Here is a 20757-nt window from a genome sequence, read left to right as displayed (position 1 = left end):
TACACTATGCTTTTCCAAGAAGGCTCTGAATTTGCTGTTTGGCAAAATCATTCCTTAATTTTAGCCCTGCTTGGCATCCAGAAAGAATGAAATTTCCAAAGCCAGAAAGAAGTTCTTTCTTTAGCTTATCTCTTTCTCTTGCATTTCTTGTTGGGAGCAAGAGTCCCCCAGGTAGCATCTTAGCACTCAAATGTCCTCTGTATTTCGGTGTTTTGTGCAGTTGTAATTACGAGCAATGTAATAACAGATTTAGCCGAGGACATTTGTAAGCAAAGTGTTGAAAGAGGCACTTGGTTTTTCTAAACTTCTTATAGTAAGATGAGAGAAGACAGAAGATGGAATTGTTATGGGAACACAGAACCTAAAGATTTGGAAAACGAGAGAGAGAGAGAGAGAGAGAGAGAGAGAGAGAGATGAGTGGAAGGAAACGGTAAGGATGTGATAGATCAAATATTTGATAGGGTGGCTGGCGTGGGTAGGAGCCACAGATTCAATCAACAGCTCCAGTGGAAACCAAGAGCAGAGGTGGGATTATCCCAGCAGAAACGCTGCTAACGAGGACCAAAGGAATCCGAAAATGGGAGAGGATGAAGGACAGTCAGGAGCGTGTGCTCTCCATTCCTGAAGGTGACTCAGATCAGCGGGGCCAGCACCTTGGGTTTCCCAGGGCGGATGGCAGCGGCAGGGACCGTGGGGCGGGACTCTCCTGAGCTGCCTCCCCTCTGGCTCGCAGGTGTCCTGCTGCTGCTGCTCCCCTGGCCCTACCCCTCTGACTTGCTAGGTTTGCTTGTCATCCTGCTTCAAAGTCCTAAAGTCTCCTTTTTGTAACTCCGGCTCCTTTTCCTTTGTCTCGTGGATTTCAGTTTCGATTCGTTTGCTGATGGACCTGGGGAGAGGCCAGGAGTGTGTTCATGTCTTCAACAAGCTAACTGAACACTGGAAACAGATTTATTAGAGAAACGTTTTCAAAAGCATTGAACATTATGAGCTGAGTGCTTCTTCCGGATTTCTTGGCAGTGGATCCATGAGTAAACTGTGATGATCGCCAATAAGAAATTATCCACGTGAGACTTCAGGCTGTGTGTGACTATGTCTTGCATTCCCATGGCCTTCTGTCTTTTTTTTTTTTTTTTTTGAGAGGAGGCAGAGTGGACAGTAAGAGAGAGAGAGACAGAGAGAAAGGTCTTCCTTTTGTTGTTGGTTCACCCTCCAATGGCTGCCGCGGCCGACGCATCACGCTGATCCGAAGCTAGGAGCCAAGTGCTTCTCCTGGTCTCCCATGCAGGTACAGGGCCCAAGGACCTGGGCCATCCTCCACTGCACTCCCGGGCCACAGCAGAGAGCTGGCCTGGAAGAGGGGCAACCGGGACAGAATCCGGCGCCCTGACCGTGGCTAGAACCCCGTGTGCCGGCACCACGGGCTGAGGATTAGCCTAGTGAGCCGCAGCGCTGGCCTCTTCTGTCTTCTGATTGACAGATCTCATTACCTTTGGGACGCCCCTCACTGCACTATGAGCCCCATGAGAGCAGAAGACGGCTTATCTTTTTGGTGTCTATTGCTGCATAATCTGGAACTTCTGAAATAACAACAATAATAGCCATAATCCTCATCTGGTTAGCAGTAGAAGCAGCAGTAGTAATTAAAACGATACCAGGCAGGTGTTTGGTGTCGTGGTTAAGATGCCACTTGAGGGGCCGGCGCTGTGGCTTACTAGGCTAATCTTCCACCTGCGGCACTGGCATCCCATATGGGTACCAGGTTCTAGTCCTGGTTGCTCCTCTTCCAGGCCAGCTCTCTGCTGTGGCCCGGGAAGGCAGTGGAGGATGGCCCAAGTCCTTGGGCCCTGCACCCACATGGAAGACCAGGAGGAGGCACCTGGCTCCTGGCTTCAGATTGGCACAGCTCTGGCCATGCAGCCATTTGGAGGGTGAACCAATGGAAGGAAAATCTCTCTCTCTCTCTCTCTCACTGTCTAACTCTATCTGTCCAAAAAAAAAAAAACAACAAAAAAAAAGCCACTGGAGACATCTGCATTTCATAACTGAGGGCTTGGGTTCAAGTCCTGGTGCTGCCTCTGATTCCAGCTTCCTGTTGAGCACAGCCGGGCAGGCGGCAGGTGGTGACTCAAGTACGCGGGTCCCTGACAGCTGTGTGGGAGACCTGGATTGAACTGTGGGCTCCTGGCTTTGGCCTGGCCCGGCCCTGGCTGCAGCCGGCATTTGAGGATTGGCGGTGGCGGAAGGAAGATCTTCGTCTGTCTTTCTGTCTGCCTTTTACATAAAATGAAAATAAATTTTAAAAAATTGCAATGCGGCTCCTTGCTCTGGTGTGGTGCTGACGTAGGCTCGCTGTGTGTGGTTCCTTTAGTCCTCACGGCAGCCCTGAAGGGGGGTGGTGCTGTCATGTCCATTTTGCAGGGGGGGAAGCTGAATCGCAGGGTGACTTGCAAACCTGCCCCAGCGGTTCCTGCAATAGAGCTGCAGTTAAAACTTCCGGCTCTGACTTGTCATAGGTAAGAGTGTCAATTGTTAAATCAACAACGGGAATCACTGTGCACGTGCTCCCCATGTAGGCCCTCTGTCCTTAATGAGTTGTACTATAAGAATTAATTTTAAAACTAGTCTTCAAACAGTACTCTATACTCTGTGTGTCTGTGTGGGTGCAAACTGTTGAAATCTTAGTATAGAGTTGATCTTCTGTATATAAAGATAATTAAAAATGAATCTTAATGAAAAATGGCATGGGAGAGGGAGTAGGAGGTGGGACGCTTAGGGGGTGGGAGGGTGGGTATGGGGGGGAAGAACCGCTATAATCCAAAAGTTGTGCCTATGGAATTTATATTTATTAAATAAAAGCTTTCTATAAAATAAAGAAATGAACTATTAAAAAAAATTTGATGTGTGACCACTATGCCACCATGTTTCTTGGCCAAATAACTGAAGGTAGCGTCTTTCAAACAAAACAGATTTATTTAGGAACAAAATGGCTCTGAGGTAATTGATTTCTTTGTGCCTTCCATCAATCTATAAGCCAAAAATAGAACTTATTTGAGATTCAAAGTGGTTTCCTGCTGAACTTTAGAGTACAGCTAGAGATGCGTTTAAAATATTAACAGACCGAAAGTAATGAAATAGCATAAGTAGTAATTAAAATTGAGAACAAGATTTCCTCCAACAAGCTTTTGCTGCCAGCCAAGCATTAACCACAGTTTCTCGGACTTAAATAAAATGGCGTTGGCTCTTCCGATTCTGTCTTTCTTTATCTGGTGTATGGTTCTTATTTACTTTTTTCAGAAGGTGACGGGCCCAAGAATGGGACCGTCTGTTTGGAGAAAGGAAAACCTGTTTTTACTTTGTCTGTAAGATGATAACACGAGGTAACTGGAACATGGCCACCTCAGTCCACACCCAACTCTAGTGTCTATCAAGGCCATTAGCATGGGTGTTAACTAGACTTGTTCATGTATTTTTAATTTGAGAGGCAGAGTTCAAAGTTCTTGGGGGTGAGACTGATTCTTTTTTTTATTTTATTTTTTATTTTTTGACAGGCAGAGTGGACAGTGAGAGAGAGAGAGACAGAGAGAAAGGTCTTCCTTTGCCGTTGGTTCACCCTCCAATGGCCGCTGCTGCTGGTGCACTGTGGCTGGTGTACCGCGCTGATCCGAAGGCAGGAGCCAGGTGCTTCTCCTGGTCTCCCATGCGGATGCAGGGCCCAAGCACTTGGGCCATCCTCCACTGCACTCCCGGGCCACAACAGAGAGCTGGACTGGAAGAGGGGCAACCGGGACAGAATCCGGCGCCCCGACCGGGACTAGAACCCGGGGTGCCGGCGCCGCAAAGCGGAGGATTAGCCTAGTGAGCCACGGCGCCAGCCAGAGATTGATTCTTGTAGTTCTTGAAATTGGCAAGGCACCAGGCCTTGGTGTGAAGTAAAGACCAATTTTGGATTAGCCTCTTCCATGACAAGGCTGGCCACTGCCATGGTCATACCCCTGAGTGGCGGAAGGACAGAGCATGACCGAAGCAGGTGCCACTGGAATCCAGGCTGTCAGACTGATGGATGCAGGCCCCCACCTCCCAGGAGCCATGAGTTCCCCTGTCCAGCAGAGGAGGGGCCCTCGGAGTGGGGGCAGCCCTTCACCTGTCAGCGTAGCCATTCTGGTGTTCAGGGAACTAGCTCTGCTAGAATAAGATACCGACAGGCGGGCAAGTTGTGGCTGCATGGTCCGCGGTGCTGGCCTCTCTCTGAGATGGTTTGGTGGAAGCCTGGTTCTGGTCCTCCGCTTCATCTTGCTGACACGTGTGCCATCTTCATTCATCACAGAACAAGCAGGACTGGACTTGTGGGTCACACACGTGTAGCTTCTTGCAAGTACTTCTGCAGCCCTGGGCTGTGTGTTCTCCATGCAAAACTCTCCCCTGACTTTGGGACCCTGGGATGCTCCTGGTTCTCAGTGGTCCCCCAGCCCCTTGCCAGGCTCTACTGAGATCAGACCAGGGGCAGTGGGTTGGTCCTCCCCACAGGAGATCAGGTTTCCAGTTCATCCCACCCCCAGCCCACCCCCATGTCTTCCTGTTAAAATCAGAATCACAGGACCTGTTCACCACCAGGCCCGGCTTCCCACCTCGGCGTGCATGCACCTGGCCGAGAGCCTCCCGTCCGGGGCCGCCTGAGTCTCTGGGAGTCTCTCCGTCTCATTCGCGTGTGGTTCTGGTGTTTGCCTTCTGGGAGGCTGCATCTGGCCTGACATCATAAAATGTCAACAACGGAGAGTGTCAGGGGCTCAAGTTTTGCTGCCTGCCGAAGGCGAGGTGGGTCTCAGGAGGGTCTTTCTGGGCAGGAGGAGCCGGCTGCTGGCACCCACGCCCTCGGACGCCGGGTGGGTCTCAGCCTCGTCCGGGCTCTGCACAGGGCTGATCCCTTGGCACCTGCAGCATTCGGAAGCTTCCCGTCTTAGAGGCCGGTTGTTTAGGTACAGGGGTTCCGGACACAGCCCAGGTAAACAGCTGGTGCTACAGAGTCATGGGACTGCCATACAGAGACTTCAGCACAGGTGGCCTCTGTGTGTTTGAGGGCTGTGTGCATCTTCCAGTGCTGAGGTCAGTGTGGAGGGTAGGATACTTCAAAGTTACAGAGGTTAACTTGGTGCACCTCACACCCACTGTTTATTTATTTATTTATTATAAGATTTATTTATGTATTTGAGAGGCAGAGTTACAGACAGAGGGAGAGATAAAGAGAAAGGTGTTTTATCCATTGGTTCACTTAACCAAATGGCTGCAATGGCTGGAGCTGGGCTGATCTGAAGCCAGGAGCCAGGAGCTTCTTCCAGGTCTCCCACGCGGGTGCAGGAGCCCAAGGATTTGGGCCATCTTCTACTGCCTTCCCAGCCATAGCAGAGAGCTGGATCAGAAGAGGAGCAGCCAGGACTCAAACTGGTGCCCATATGGGATGCTGGCACTGTAGCCAGAGGCTTAACCTGCTATACTACAGCACTGGCCCGGGCATAGTTTCAAAACAAGATCATGTAGTGGCCAAAGACTTGGGGTTGGATAAAGCTGGTTTTGGATGCCAGTTCTCTGCCATCTGCCTGTGTGACCTCACCTGACTCACTCGTTTGTCCTCAAGTTCCCTGTCTGTGAAGCATGGGTACCCCACCCCTTCTGGAAGGATCATTGCATTACACCAAATCGGTGTGGGTCCTGAACATAGGGATGGTTCAGTAAACAGGAGCTCTTGGTGCTGCTTTTGCTACAAGAGCGATTTGGCATTGTTCTAAGTGTTACCAGGAGTAGGTAACAATGACGATTACTGAAAACATGTTTGCACTCATATTGCAGGATTTCAACCTTTTAGGCATTCTCAAGTGTTTCAGTTTTACTTATTTTGGCACAATTGACATGCTAATTGCAAATACTATACATTATTGAAAGCAAGTCATTTGGTTTTATTCACTTATGTTTATTTCTGGTTTTATATAATGAGGAATATATTTACCTTTGTAAAAAAAAGAGTTGTTTAAATTTTTATTTATTTTGAAAGGCAGAGTGACAGAAGGAGAGAGACAGAGAAAGCTCTTCCACCTGCTGGATACCACAGTTTCCTTGTCCATCCATCTGATGATGGGCGCCTTGGTCGATTCCGTATCTTGGCTGTGCTGGCAGTGCTGGGATCACCACTGTGGAGCGGGTGTCTCTGATACAATCACGTCACGTCTTTTGCATGGTGGTGGGATTGCTGGATGCCACGGCAGTTCTCTCTCCAGTTTGTAAGGTTTGGTTTACACTGTGGCTGCACTAATTTGCATTCACGCCAGCGGTGTGTGCGAGTTCCGCTTTCCCCACATCCTCGCCAGTGTTGGGTGAGGCGGTAGCTCATAGAGGCTTTTGTGTGCCTTTCCCTGATGTCTGGTGACATTGAGTATTTTCTCATATATTTGTTGGCTACTGTATTTCTTCTTTTGAGAGCTGTCTGTTCGAGTGCTTTGCCCATTTCTAAACGGGACCGTTTTTTGTTGTGAGTCCCTGATGTATTCTGGGAGCTCATCCCTTGAGCATAAGCAGCTTGCAGACAGTCTCCGCAGTTCTGTGCTGTCTCTTCACTCTGCTGATTCTTCCCCTTGCTGTTCAGAAGCTTCTCAGTTGGATGCAGTCCCCTTTGTCTTGTCTCACTTTTGTTGTCTATGCTTTGGGGTCTTTTCCAAAACACTGCCTACACCAGTGTCTGGAAGTGTTTCCCTTATGTTTTTTGCAAGAAGTTTCAGGTCTTATATTCAAGTATATGCTACATCTTGATTGATTTTTGTTTTTGTTTTTCTTTTTAAAGATTTATTGATTTATTTGAAAGTCAGAGTTACACAGAGAGAGGAGAGGCAGAGAGAGAGAGAGGTCTTCCATCCGATGGTTCACTCTCCAAATGGCCACAACAGCCGGAGCTGCGCTGAACCGAAGCCAGGAGCCAGGAGCTTCTTCCAGGTCTCCCACGTGGGTGCAGGGGCCCAAGGACTTGGGCCATCTTCCACTGCTATCCTGGGCCACAGCAGAGAGCTGGACAGGAAGTGGAGCAGCTGGGTCTCAAACCAGCGCCCATATGGGATGCCAGCGCTTCAGGCAAGGGCATTAACCCACTGCGTGCACCACAGCGCCAGCCCCCTTGATTGATTTTTGTAAGTGGTGAGAGGTAGCTATCGATTTTCATTCTTCTGCATGTGTATATCTGGTTTTGCCAGCACCATTTATTGAAAAGACTGTCCTTATGCCAATGTATGTTATTGACACCTTTGTCGAAAATTGGTCAGCTGAATGTATATGGATTAATTTCTGGGTGCTCTGTTCTTTTCCACTAATCAATGCATAGGTTTTGTGCCAGGGCCATGGTTGATTTCCTATAGCTTTGTCGTGTGCTTTGAAGTCAGGTATCGTGATGTCTCCAGATGGTTCTGTTCTCCCTCAGGGCTGCCTTGGGTGTTCTGGGTCTTTGGTGGTTCCATGTGAATTTGGGGATTGCTTCTTAAATATATATATAAACACTGTCATTGGTCTTTTGATAGGGATTATATTAGATCTGAGAATTGCCTTAGGTAGCATGGACACTTTAACACTATTAATGCTTCCAATCAATGAACAAGGAATATATTTCCATTGTTTTTGTGTATACCTCCTTCATCAGTGCTTTATAGTTTTCATTGCACAGATCGTTCACTTTCATTCCTAAATATTTAATTTTTGGTCATTATTGTGAATGGGATTTCTTTCTTGTTCTCTTTTTTTTTCAGATAATTATTGGTGCCTAAAAATACTACCTCTTTGCTGAATCAGTGTATCAGTTCCAACAGCTTTTTGGTGCAATGTTTAGGCTTTTCCATGTGCAAAATCACGTCACGAACTCGGATACTTTCACGTCCTCCTCTCCGACTTTGATGCCTTCTATCTCGTTCTGTTCCCTGTTGCTCTTGCCAATACCTCCAATGCTGTATTGAATAAGACCAGTGAGAGCTGACATCTCTGTCTCAGTCCAGATCCGAGGGGGAAATGTTTTCAGCTTTCCTTCAATCAGTATGATAGTGGCTGCTGGTTTGTCATACATAGGGTGTGCAGTTAGCCAGGGGTGTTCCATGCATTGCAACTTGGGGCATTTTCTTTCTTCTTAATGCTTGGTCTCATGTATGTCAAAGACAGAGAGAAAGAGAGAAACCTTTCTGCTGAGAAAGACCCTGGTTGAGGACCTAGCACATTTGACAGAACCTTGTGGAGGTGCATCTGTTTGGTTCATGCCTTTTTGACAGCTGAATACTATTCCACGGTATGGAGAGACCACATTCCACATTGTATGTGTCTGTGTACAGATGATGGACACGTAGGGTGTCTCTGCCATTGGCTGTTATGCAAAGTGCTGCTGTAATATTTGCATACGAGTGCTGCTGGAACTCCGGCTTTCAGTTTTCTGCTGATGTACTTAAGAGGAAGCTGCTGGTTCTCGTGGGAATCCTCTGACTTGTTGAGGATCTGCCCAGCTGTCTTCCAACTGTGGCTGCACCACTTTACATTCCCACCGGCCATGGATAAGGGTTCCGACTGCTCCACATCCTTGCCTCCAGCGTCAACTTCGATGTGCAGGATGAGTTTTATTATAAAACGAGGAGGAAAAACTTGAATTATTTAGGCTTCATTTATTTAACGAGACCGTATTAAAGCAAGGAGTGGAAATATGTGAGCATTTTTAATGCAGACTACATCACAGCAGTTGAGATACAGGAAGAGTGAAGGTTGCTCCACACAGGGGGATAAATTTGATCATTAGTTCATATCGGTGGACCGTATAAATGACGAGATCATAAAATCCACAGAGCTTCTGGTGGCGAGGCTGCGTCTCGTGATATGATTCATCCAGTGTGTTTGTCTATAAAAACTTATCACAGCCCATCTCGGGGACATCTGGACTCGTCTGTCTAAAACGAGTGTGTAGAGTCCTATTACTATTATTTCACGGTCTGTACTTCATCCGAGCCCTAAAAACAGACCTGCACGATGAGCTGGGACTCTCTCCCGAAAACATTAAGAATCGATATGTGTCCCTTCTACTTTTGAGAATGACACAGACTATTGAAACTTGTCATTTTTTCCCTTCTGCTAGCCCATGGATGTGTCATCTTTATCCGAAACCTAAATAAATACCCTTAACGTACAGGGAAACCCAAATGAGTCTCTCCTACAGATAAGCCTGATACAGAGGCACATGGTCCCCATATTTGTGAGCCAATGGATTGAACATCATTTCACATTCAGAACAACCAACCAAGTAGTCTGGCTTATGGGACTCGATTTGCCAGACTCTGACAGGTAAGGAGGCACAGCCGCGGCCCTCTGCTCTGTAATCCATCCCCACGGAAGAACCCCATCACTTAACTGGGATGTTTTTAGGCCAAACAGAGAAGAATGTGTACGTCCTCTGAGTCCAGGCTGGTGGGGCAGAGGGAGGTGACCAGGTGGAATGGAGGGGCTTCTTCCTCCACGCTTTCATTTATTCCTGCTTTCTTTTTTTTTTTTTAATATTTATTTATTTTTTACTTGAGAGTCAGAGTTACACAGAGAGAAGAGAGGCAGCGAGCGAGAGAGAGGTGTCTTCCATCTGATGGTTCACTCCCCACTTGGCCACAATGGCTGGAACTGTGCCAATCTGAAGCCAGGAGCCAGGAGCCAGGAGCTTCCTCCAGGTCTCCCACGTGGGTACAGAGGCCCAAGAAGTTGGGCCATCTTCTACTGCTTTCCCAGGCCATAGCAGAGGGCTATATCAGAGGTGGAGCAGCCGGGACTTGAACTGGCGCCTGTATGGGATGCACTGTAGGCAGCAGGCAGCTTTACCTGCTATGCCACAGAGCCTGCCCCTGTTTTTTTTTTTTTTTTTTTTTTTTTTTTTTTTTTTTTTTTTTTTTTTTTTTTGACAGGCAGAGTGGACAGTGAGAGAGAGAGAGAGACAGAGAGAAAAGTTTTCCTTTTTCCGTTGGTTCACCCCCCCAATGGCCACTGCAGTTGGTGTGCTGTGGCCGGTGCACCACACTGATCCGAAGCCAGGAGCCAGGTGCTTCTCCTGGTCTCCCATGGGGTGCAGGGCCCAAGCACTTGGGCCATCCTCCACTGCACTTCCAGCCACAGCAGAGAGCTGGCCTGGAAGAGGGGCAACCAGGAAAGAATCCGGCACCCCGACCGGGACTAGAACCCGGTGTGCCGGCGCCGCAGGCGGAGGATTAGCCTAGTGAGCTGTGGCTCCAGCCTTTTTTTTTTTTTTTAAGATTTATTTATTTTTATTTGAAAGTCAGAGTTACACACAGAGAGAAGGAGAGGCAGAGAGAGAGAGAGAGAGAGAGAGAGAGAGAGATCTTCCATCTGATGGTTCACTCCCCAACTGGCCGCAATGGCTGGAGCTGCACCGATCCAAAGCCAGGAGCCAGGAGCTTCTTCCAGGTCTCCCACACGGGTGCAGGGGCCCGAGGACTTGTGCCATCTTCTACTGCTTTCCCAGGCCATAGCAGAGAGCTGGATAGGAAGAGGAGCTGCCGGGACTAGAACCTGCACCCATATGGGAGGCCGGCACTTCAGGCCAGGGCGTTAACCCACTGCACCACAGCGCCGGCCCCGCCTGCTTTCTTTTATCCCCTGGATAATTCTTTCTTTGTGCCAGCACCGTCGTGTGCTGGGTACTGTGCTTGAATCTGCAGGTAGAGTGAAAAACTGAAAAAAGCAACCTCCTGTCCTTGTGGAAATTACAGCCTCAAGTACGTCCTGTGGGGGTGTCACTGGTCCCGGTTGCAGTCACCTGTTGCTACCTTGCAAGCTGCCCGAAGCGGAGTGATGCAATCCAGCACCTTCTTGTGCTGCTCACGGTGTGGCAGGGTTTCGGGAGCGGCACGGCGGGCAGCTCCGCTCTGCTCATCTGGAATGACGTGATTGGTGACCATGACCGGCGCTCAGTGCTCACGGCCTCGGCGATGGGGCATGGAGGGGCTGCTGGTGCCTAGGCTGGACGACTGAGGCAGCCGAGCAAGGCTGGCATCTCTCCCTCTGCCTGTGCTGTGTGCACATCTGCATTTCCTCCAAGCCCAGCTGTCTCGGGCTCCTCCCACGGTGGCCAGCTTCTCCCTGAGCAGGTGTCCCCTGCATCATGGGCAGAAGCTGCAAGGCCTCTGGTGATGTAGCCCTGGTGCCACAAGTGCCACTCGTGCCACCGAAGGGCAGCCAGATTCAGGGGGACAGGATTTGGGCTCCACCTCTCCCTGGCCGGAGCAGAAAAGGGTTTAAGATCACCCTCACCCCAGAGAGAGGCAGGCGCTCAAGAAATAACCACACGAACAACTGGTGCAGCGTGCAGGACTTGCTGGTTGCAGAGGAGAGAAACCCAAGCAGCAGAGTTCATGGAGAGAGCGAGCTCACCGACCCACTCCACTGAAGCCCGTGGCTGAATCCCGAGCTACCGTGACGTGGTCCTGCACCTCCCCGTGGCTCGGCTCCACTCACCCGGTTACCAGCCGGTTTTCCTCCTAGGAAGAGATGCTTCCAGGGGTGGCTCCCAAGGCCACCAGCTGCTGCCCGTGCTACCAGCTTACCCATCCCGGCTGAACAAGGGACACTGTCTCTTTCTTAACCGTCCTATTAAATCTTCCTGGATTGAGGTTGGCCTGGCCGTGTCTGGGCCCCGTGCCCTCTGCAGAACCGTCTACCCGTGTCAGAGAGAAGAGAGGCTGGGATGAGCCAGGCCTGGGCTGTGTGCTGGCCCCTGCAGCCTAGGACCGGGACCAGCCCTCATGGAGCCATGAGTGGGCACGGTGTTTCCAGGAGGGAGACAAGAATTCCTTTAACTAAAAGAGGGGGGAAACGTGAGAAGTCTCAAGAGGTCCATGAGAGATGTGTGCTGTGACACTCCGCACGGGTTTCAAGTTAGTTTGCAACAAAATGAACTTATATTTTAATTCCATTGTTTCCGCAATCTTCCTGAAGTCGCTCCTGAGATGCTAACCAGATGCAGACTCATGGGGCTGGCGCTGTGGCATAGTGGGCAAAGCCACTGCCTGCAATACCAGCGTCACATGTGGGCACTGGTTCAAGTCCTTGCTGCTCCTCTTCTGACCCAGCTCCCTGCTAATGGGCCTGGGGAAAGCATCAGAAGGTGGCCCAAGTGTTTGGGCCCCTGCCACCCACGGGAGAGACCCAGAAGTAGCTCTTAACTTTGGCCTGGCCCAGCTCTGGCTATTGCAGCCAACTGGGGAGTGAACCAATGGATGAAAGATCAATTTCTCTCTCTTTCTGTAAGTGACTTTCAAATAAATTCTTTAAAAGAAGATTTTTTAAAGATTTATTTTATTTATTTGAAAGGCAGAGTTACAAAGAAAGAGAAAGAGAGAGAGAGAGAGAGAGAGAGAGAGAGAGATCTTCCATCCACTGGTTCACTTGCCAAATGGCTACAATGGCTGGCCCTCCAAAGCCAGGACTTGTAGCACCATATGGGTCTAGGGTGCAGGAGCCCTGGCACTTGGGCCGTCCTCCACCGCTTTCCCAGGTGCCTTAGCAGGGAGCTGGATTGGAAGTGGAGCAGCTGGTACTTGAACTAGTGCCCAAATGGGATGTTGGCACTGCCGGCTGGGGCTTTAACCTGCTGCATCACAGAGCTGGCCCTTCAAATAAATTTTTTTAAAAAATGTAAAATACTCATTACGCAAGCCTAATGCAGGGTGCCCTACCTTGAAGGTGATGTGTCCCAGGGAAGCAAGAGAGGAGGGACACGCCTCCCTATTGTCAAGACGTCCGTCTTTAGCCTTGGGGATGAAGCACGGACCCACCTATTAACTGGAGATGCAGACTGAGCCAGCACACGGGTGAAGTCCGGGGATCTGGAGACTGACCACCAGGTGGCAGTAGTGCACACACGCTGTAAGGAGGCCTTGCTGGTCTTGGTTCCATGCTAGGGGCCCTCCCAGCTGGGGTCTGTCCAGAGGTGCAGAGGAGGAACCCCAGAACTGGAGGAGGTTAAGGTGGTCGCCGGAGAGAGGGACTGCGGAGGGCACCTTCACGTCCTGGAGATCTTGCTCAGCCGGGCGCTGGAGGGTCTCAGAGGGCCGCCCCCGGGAAGGTTCCTGAGCTGCGGGGGGTGCAGCTCTCTGCAGCGCGCGGGTGGGGGAGTTCTGAAGGCCTGAGCTACTGGCGTTGTGTCTGAGACAGCTGCACATGTAAGACGTCGGCTTCGACCCCGGCGTGCCTTGGAGCTGGTGGAGCTGAGCCTGCGCTGACCAAGCCCCGGGGGCGTCGAGGCACAGGGGCGGGCTCTGCTCTTTTAGACGAGGGGGCGTTGATAAGTGGGGTCGATTCCAGCTGTGACGATGAGTCAGGGTCAGCACTGGAAGGCTCCGGTCCTGGTCCTGGCGTTGTCAGCCTCAGAGCGACTCCTCCTGCTGCAGAGCCGGGCGGGATCGAGCCCCTGGGGACGTCCACACGCTCAGAACCAGCACCCAGCAGCTGCCAGGAGCTGGGCTGTCGTGAGGGTGGGGAGAGGCTGCCGGGTGCCAGCTCTTGCCAGCCTGGTCCTCTGCCCTCCTGGGAGTTTGCTCTGTCTGGTACCCTGGGGTGAGAACGTGAGGGTGCTTCAAAGAGTTGGTGGACAACCTGAATTAAGAGTGAAGCTTGGCCGGCGCCGCGGCTCACTAGGCTAATCCTCCGCCTTGCGGCGCCGGCACACCGGGTTCTAGTCCCGGTCGGGGCGCCGGATTCTGTCCCGGTTGCCCCTCTTCCAGGCCAGCTCTCTGCTGTGGCCCGGGAGTGCAGTGGAGGATGGCCCAAGTGCTTGGGCCCTGCACCCCGTGCCACTGCACTCCCGGGCCACAGCAGAGAGCTGGCCTGGAAGAGGGCAACCGGGACAGAATCTGGTGCCCCGACTGGGGCTAGAACCCGGTGTGCCGGTGCCGCAAGGTGGAGGATTAGCCTAGTGAGCCGCTGCGCTGGCCCAACTTCTCTTTTAATTCCATTTTTTCCCGTGATCCCGAAGCATCGTCCATCAGTGCAGACTCCTCGGTGCCTGTGTCTCCAAGGGAGCAGTAGGAATGGAGTTGGTGGTGGATGGGGCACCAGGCAGGCAGCCGAGTGGACCGGAAGCCCAGCAGTGGAGGAAGTGGCGTGCGGGGTGGGGGTGGTCTAAGGCCAGGCTGCATGCATCGGTGCTGCTTAGCTGTGACTCCCGCCTTCCTCATTGTCACGCTGCGTGACCTCAGGCCACTCACTCCGCCCATGGCTTCTCATTTGTAAAACGGGAACAGGAACAGCAGCACATCCTCCAACGGAATTCTCATCATAATCAAATGAAGTAGCACCAATGAAACACATAGCGCAGCGCTTCCTCCGTCGGTGCTTGCTGTGATATTAACAATAATGATGATAATTGTCATCACCAGTGGAGAAACTGTGAGACAGAGAAAAGCGGTTCTGGGGCCTGCATGCTGTGGCGTAGTGGGTAAAGCCTCTGCCTGCGGCGCTGGCATCCCATAGGGGCGCCGGTTCAGGCCCCGGCTGCTCCATTTCCTATGCAGCTCCCTGCTAATGTCCCTGGGAAAGCAGCAGAAGATGCCCCAAGTCCTTGAACCCCTGCACCTGCATGGGAGACCCAGTAGAAGCTCCTGGCTCCTGGCTTTGGATCAGCCCAGCTCCAGCCGTTGCGGCCATTTGGGGAGTGAACCAGTGGATGGGAGGACAAATCTCTCTCTCTCTCTCTGACTCTCTGTAACTCTGCCTTTCAAATAAATAAATATTAAAAAAAAAAAGTAAAAGGAAAAGGCCAGCTGTGCTGTGCTGACTGCCCGCACTCTGCCCTACGCTTGCCATCCATTTGCTAAACAGAAACAAACTCCAGGTACAGCCTCTGCCCCTCTGCTGTGACCCCTTCCACTGGCGACTGTGCTGTCCCTATGCTGATGTCATATCTGACGGGATGGGGCATTGCAAGGTCAGGAGCCTGGATCTCACCTTCGTGTATAAACTCTTTGATCTGCTGGCTCCTGATTGGCGGTAGGTTGCCAGCAACAATGACAGCTCACACTGAGAACCTACAGGGAGCCAGGCCAAGTGGGCCATCAAGTAGCTTGTTCAAGCTCACCCAGTTAGTAAGCGGCAGAGCCGAGCTATGAACCCTGGCTTCTCTCACTCCAGAATCCTCAGGGACTCCTCGTGCAACACCAAGGCTTTAAGAGCGGGTGACATTCGGCAGGCATTTGATAAACTATCAATGTCGTCATTATTCCGTAACAGCTGGGTGGAGTGGCAGGCGGGAGTGAAGACGAGACAGAGCCGGGAGTCTCGCGCTCGCTGCGTGTGTGCCTTTCAGCGGGTGCATCCTTCTCAACCCTGGTGATGCGTGAAGAGCAAAACCCCACCCTTGCCTTGCCGGGGTCACTGTGTAGTCCAGAGACTGTGCAGCAGTCAGCAGTCCTGAGGCTCCCTTGCAGTAACAAACGTCACCCAGATGCCAGTGCTTCGCAGTTGCCAAGGTCTGTTTTTTGCTTAAGTATTGTTTTCACTCTGGGATCTGAGTTCAAAGGGAGAAATTGGGATGGAGCCATGTGATGGCTTGGAACAGTCTGATTGGACACGGTGTCCTTCCTGTTCTGCATCTCATTGGCCAAAGAGAGTCCCATGGCAAAGCTTCCCACGGTGAGCGCAGGAATCAGCAGTCAGTTTCTCACACATGGAGGGGAGACTCTGGGAATAAGTTCAGACAGAGGCCACAGATGAAGCCTCAAGCACACAGTTACAGAACCATGTGGCAAGTTCTCGGATGGGATTTTCCATCCTTTGCTGAACTCTTTCCATTTGTCTTTGAGTTTAGAAGAAAGTGAATTGCAGAGCGGGTGTTGGTGCCCAAGCCTCAGTTTTCTGGAACAAGGGTAGAAAGTGTTGTCAGAGACATGTTTTGGAAACCTCACGTTTTTTGCTCTAGATAAAGGGGCAAGAATTGACAGTTAAAAAAAAAAGAAGGGCCAGCACCATGGCTCACTTGGTTAATCCTCCTCCTGCAGCGCCGGCATCCCATATGGGTGCCAGGTTCTAGTCCCGGTTGTTCTTCTTCCAGTCCAGCTCTCTGCTGTGGCCCGGGAGGGCAGTGGAGGATGGCCCAAGTGCATGGGCCCTGCACCCCGTGGGAGACCAGGAGACCAAGAGCACCTGGCTCTTGACTTTGGATCAGCATAGTTCTAGCTGTAGTGGCCACTTAGGGGGTGAACCAATGGAAGGAAGACCTTTCTCTCTCTCTCTCTCTCTCTGTCATTGTCTATCTCTGCCTGTCAAAGAAAAGAAAGAAAGAGAGAGAGAGAGAGAGAGAGAGAGAGAGAGAAAGGAAGGAAGGAAGGAAGGAAGGAAGGAAGGAAGGAAGGAAGGAAGGAAGGAAGAATTGACAGTATTCTTCCATCCCCAAGGATTGGCATAAGGGAATTTGTTGATAATACAAGGATGTGCAGTCTATAAGCAGAGGACTTGGAAATTAGGGACTGTGTTTGAGACTTCCATGCCCAAGTACTGGAAGGCAGGATGCAGTAGGGAAGTGGGGCATGCATTGTGCAAGCAGTGGGTCTCAGACCATGCGAGTTAGTTATTTGAGTGCCTACCTCATGCTCTCTTCATGGCTTGGTGTCTCTCAACCTTTCTATTTGCAGGTAAGAGAAAGGGGGTAGGCAGAGAATTAACAGATGTGCAGCTGACAAGTCCAAAGTCAGTTGTTACTGCTTTTGTCTTTAATTTTCTGCAGTGGAACTCGATTTGAGTATGGAGCCCACATCCCACGGACGGTGACTCTCAGGCCTCTGGTTTCAATCTGGGCAGCCACAGGGAAATACCAGAGCCTCCAAGCCACTTTTCTGGCCTTTCTCTTTCTCCTCTCCCTGGGTTCTCAGGAGGCTGATGTGTTGACCTGTCGTGGGGTGGGTGTCTCGGCCATGGACTCACCTGGCCATTTCTGGAGTTGGTTGAGAGGAATCCTCAACCCCAGTGACACTAGGGGTGATGGAGATGTGGGGTGAGGGGGGCAGGGCAGTGGAGCCCTCTGATCGTCTCTGATATGAAGTGTCGTGCGGCCATCCTTTCTGCCCTAACATTGGCTGCCAGTAGTGGCCTGCACCTGCCAGATCCCGCCACGGGGCTGCTCAGGGCAGGGGGTGAGACATTAACGCACTTCTTCTGTCAAGCCCCCAAACACACTCCAGTCATCTCCTACAGAGAACAGGGATTTGGGGGAGCAGGAATGAGGCCCCATGCTTTGTAGCTTGTCTGTCTTAGCCAAGTCCCTCCCGCCTCCCCACCCAGGAAAGGATGCTAGAGTCTGCCTGGGCTGCGTGAGGCGGCTCTGACGTCCTGTCCTGCATCCCCTGTGTCTGGCTTGCAGGAGCAGCTCTATGCTCAGTCTTGCAAATCTGAATCTCTGTGATTCAAAACCACCTTGTGTTTATTATGTGCTATTTCTTATTTTTAGGGCTTACTCAGGGATTGATGATGTGTATTTTAAACACAGTTTGGCTTCAAAAATTATCATAACACTTTCTGTACAGGGTCTTGCACCACATTATATATAATAGATGAGCTTTACATGGGTAGACTTCTGGGACTGGCCTTGTGGTGCAGTGGGTAAAGCTACTGCCTGTGACACAGGCATTCCATACGGGCACCGGTTGGAGACCCGGCAGCTCCACTTCCAATCCAGCTCCTTGCTAAAGGCCTGGGAAAAGCAGTAGAAGATGGTTCAAGTGTTTAGGCCCCTGCAACCCACGTGGGAGACCTGGAAGAAGCGTCGGCATTAGCCTGGTCCAGTGCTGCCTGTTGGGGCTATCTAGGGAGTAAACCAAAGGATGAGAGATCTTACTCCCTGGCTCTCCCTCTCTCTGTAATTTTAATAAATAAATATAGCTTTTGTAAATAAAAGGTAGGTTTCTGTTTAGGCCCTTGTCATTCTTGGTGCTGTTGATGTCATATATGTTGCCTTCTATGCATGCAATCAACCCCACCTGTGTTATTATTTTGTTTTAAGCTAAAAATTTTCTTTCAAATTAACAAAATGAAGAGAAAATATGTTTATGTCACTCATGCATTTCCCTTTCCCAACTTTCTTTTTTCATTTTTTGTAAATAGAAGTTTTCACCCCGGGTCATTTTCCTTCTGCGTGAACAAATTCCGTAAGCATTTCTTTTAGCATGAATCTAGCGGTGATGAGTTTCCTTAGCGTTTCTTACCTTCAAGAAAGTCTTTCAACTTCAGCTTTGAAAGATGGTATTGTTGGTTACAGAACTTTAAATTGGCACAGTTTCTGCTTTCAGTCCTTTCAAAATGTCACTCCTTTATCTGTTGGTTTGTATAGATTCTGATGAGACTTCCATCCGTCTTTGTTTCTCTGATTGTAACTTGGCTTGCTGTCCTCTGGCTGATGTTAAGATTTTTTTCCCTCCCTATGTATGCATTTGTTTGCTTCCTTGGTAACTTGACTACAATATGCCTTGGCGTAATTTCCTTTGTGTTTACCTTGATTAGAGTTTATGGGGATTCTTGGGTTGGGGGGTTTAGTTTTATCAAATTTTGGACAAAATCTACCTTTTTCAGCTACTCTCCCACCTACACTGTGATCCCATGCATGCTGCTTCATAGTTTCACGTTGTCAATAACAATTCATTTTCATTCATTTCATTGTTGTGACCTCAAGTTCACGGACTGTGTGTGTGTGTGTCTGTGTGTGTGCGTTGTCTAATGTATTCCCCTCGTCCATGACAATTTAATTCCAGGTTCCACATTTTTCATTCCTAGGTGTTCCATTTGCTTCTGATTTAAATATTATAGTTTTATTATTATAGTTATGTTTTATTCTATAATTTTGAACCTACAAAGCTGTCTTTTTTTTAAAAAAAAAGATTTATTCATTTCTGAGAGAGGGAGAGAGAATTTGTCATCCGCTGATTCCTTCCCCCAAATGGCTACCATGGCCTGGGCTGGGCCAGGCTGAAGCCAGGTGCCTGGAACCACATCTGGGTCTCCCATATGGGAGGCAGGAGCCCAAACACTTGGGCCGTCCTCCATCGGTTTGCCAGGTCCATTAGCAGGGAGCTGGATTGGAAGTGGAGCAGCAGGGACTTGAACCAGTGCTCTGACCTGGGATGCTGGTACTGCAGGTGGTAACGTAGCTCGCTGTGCCACAACACCACCTGACAGCCACGCCTGCCAGCTCTGTCCCTTCCCTTCCTTCTGGAATCTTCCCTGGACTCTTACATTTCCTCCTTCTTCATATGTGAGATGAGATTTATTGAGTACTGTGCATTATGCTTTTGGGGTACTAGGTTTTGTTAGACTTCTACAGAAATGCTTGGGTGTTTTTTTGGTGTGTGTGTGTGACTGTTTTGGTTACTTGCAGATCAGTTTGATCTCTTCACAACTTTTCGGCTAGTTTTGAATAGTTGTGGAGCAGACTTTAGTCTGGGCATTGTTTAGATATCTTCTTTTTTTTTTAATTTTTTGACAGGCAGAGTGGATAGTGAGAGAGAGAGAGACAGAGAGAAAGGTCTTCCTTTGCCATTGGTTCACCCTCTAATGGCTGCCACGGCCGGCGCGCTGCGGCTGGTGCACCACGCTGATCCAATGGCAGGAGCCAGGTACTTATTCTGGTCTCCCATGGGGAGCAGGGCCCAAGGACTTGGGCCATCCTCCACTGCACTCCCGGGCCACAGCAGAGAGCTGGCCTGGAAGAGGGGCAACCGGGACAGAATCCGGCGCCCCGACCGGGACTAGAACCCAGTGTGCTGGCGTCGCAAGGCAGAGGATTAGCCTATTGAGCTGCGGCGCTGGCCTAGATATCTTCTTAAAAATGGCCCTTGTGGAGTTCCCACTGGGGTGCCCTGGATTTCAGGAAGATGTCTTGACAGGAAGGCATGCCAACGATCATGGCCCCACGTGACCTCTGGGAACTACTTGGCTGTAATTCTCCAGTTCTCTCCTGGAAGTCTCTTACCTGGTGCTGCAGGATTCCTCCCTGCTGTGTGCAATATGGGCACATAGCCAGCAGTGCACAGGAAGCCCATGGCAGAGATCTGGAGACGGTGTGTGCTCCCTCTGCCCCAGTGCCCTGCCCCACGCCTGTCTCCATCAGTGAGGTGCAGCAGGACTGCTCGGCTCACGCTGGGGCTCTCTCCCTTTGCTGATGTTTGGAAATTCTCTCCTGGCAGAAGGCGTGGAGAGGGGACTTAAGTTGGTTTGTTCTCCTTTTTCGATGACCACAGTCCCCTACACGGCCTGTTGTTCATCGTCTAAAAAATAACCAAGTCTCAAATATCATCCAGGTTTCTACTTACTCACGGCAAGATGATAATCTGGACTCTTGGCTCCCTTGTGGCTGGAAGCAGAAGTCCCAAAGCCACTCTATCCAATTCCGGCTTTTCTGTGACTTCTTTCCCCCTCGGAATTGCGCTGTAGAGCAGTGGCTTGGAGAACACCTAGGGTTTACTTGTTCTTTGTCTAGAATGATAGTTTTCCCTGGAAATTCTAGAAATTCTATAAAGAGAGGGATTTTAATCCCAGACAATGTACGACAATGAATTCTGCAGTGTACGGGGTGCCTTCTCGTGGTTGTAGATACAACAGCCATTGTAGTTGTGGGAGATGATGACGGGAGATGGGATTAACACCTAGACAGAACAGCTCTTATCAAGTGCTGGCAGAGAAATTAGAGTCCACAAGTGTAATCAATATGTATAAAATCTT

At 50.3% G+C, this 20757-nt stretch overlaps 1 protein-coding gene across 3 annotated transcripts in view; it reads left to right on the top strand.

Moving 5' to 3' along the window:
• KAZN (kazrin, periplakin interacting protein) overlaps positions 1 to 20757 on the top strand; it is a 1000963-nt gene that overhangs the window by 219664 nt on the left and 760542 nt on the right. The window lies entirely within an intron of this gene.

The sequence above is a fragment of the Oryctolagus cuniculus genome, chromosome 7, assembly GCF_964237555.1.
Source record: "Oryctolagus cuniculus chromosome 7, mOryCun1.1, whole genome shotgun sequence".
Lineage (NCBI taxonomy): Eukaryota > Metazoa > Chordata > Mammalia > Lagomorpha > Leporidae > Oryctolagus > Oryctolagus cuniculus.
This window is presented reverse-complemented; position numbering and strand designations above follow the sequence as displayed.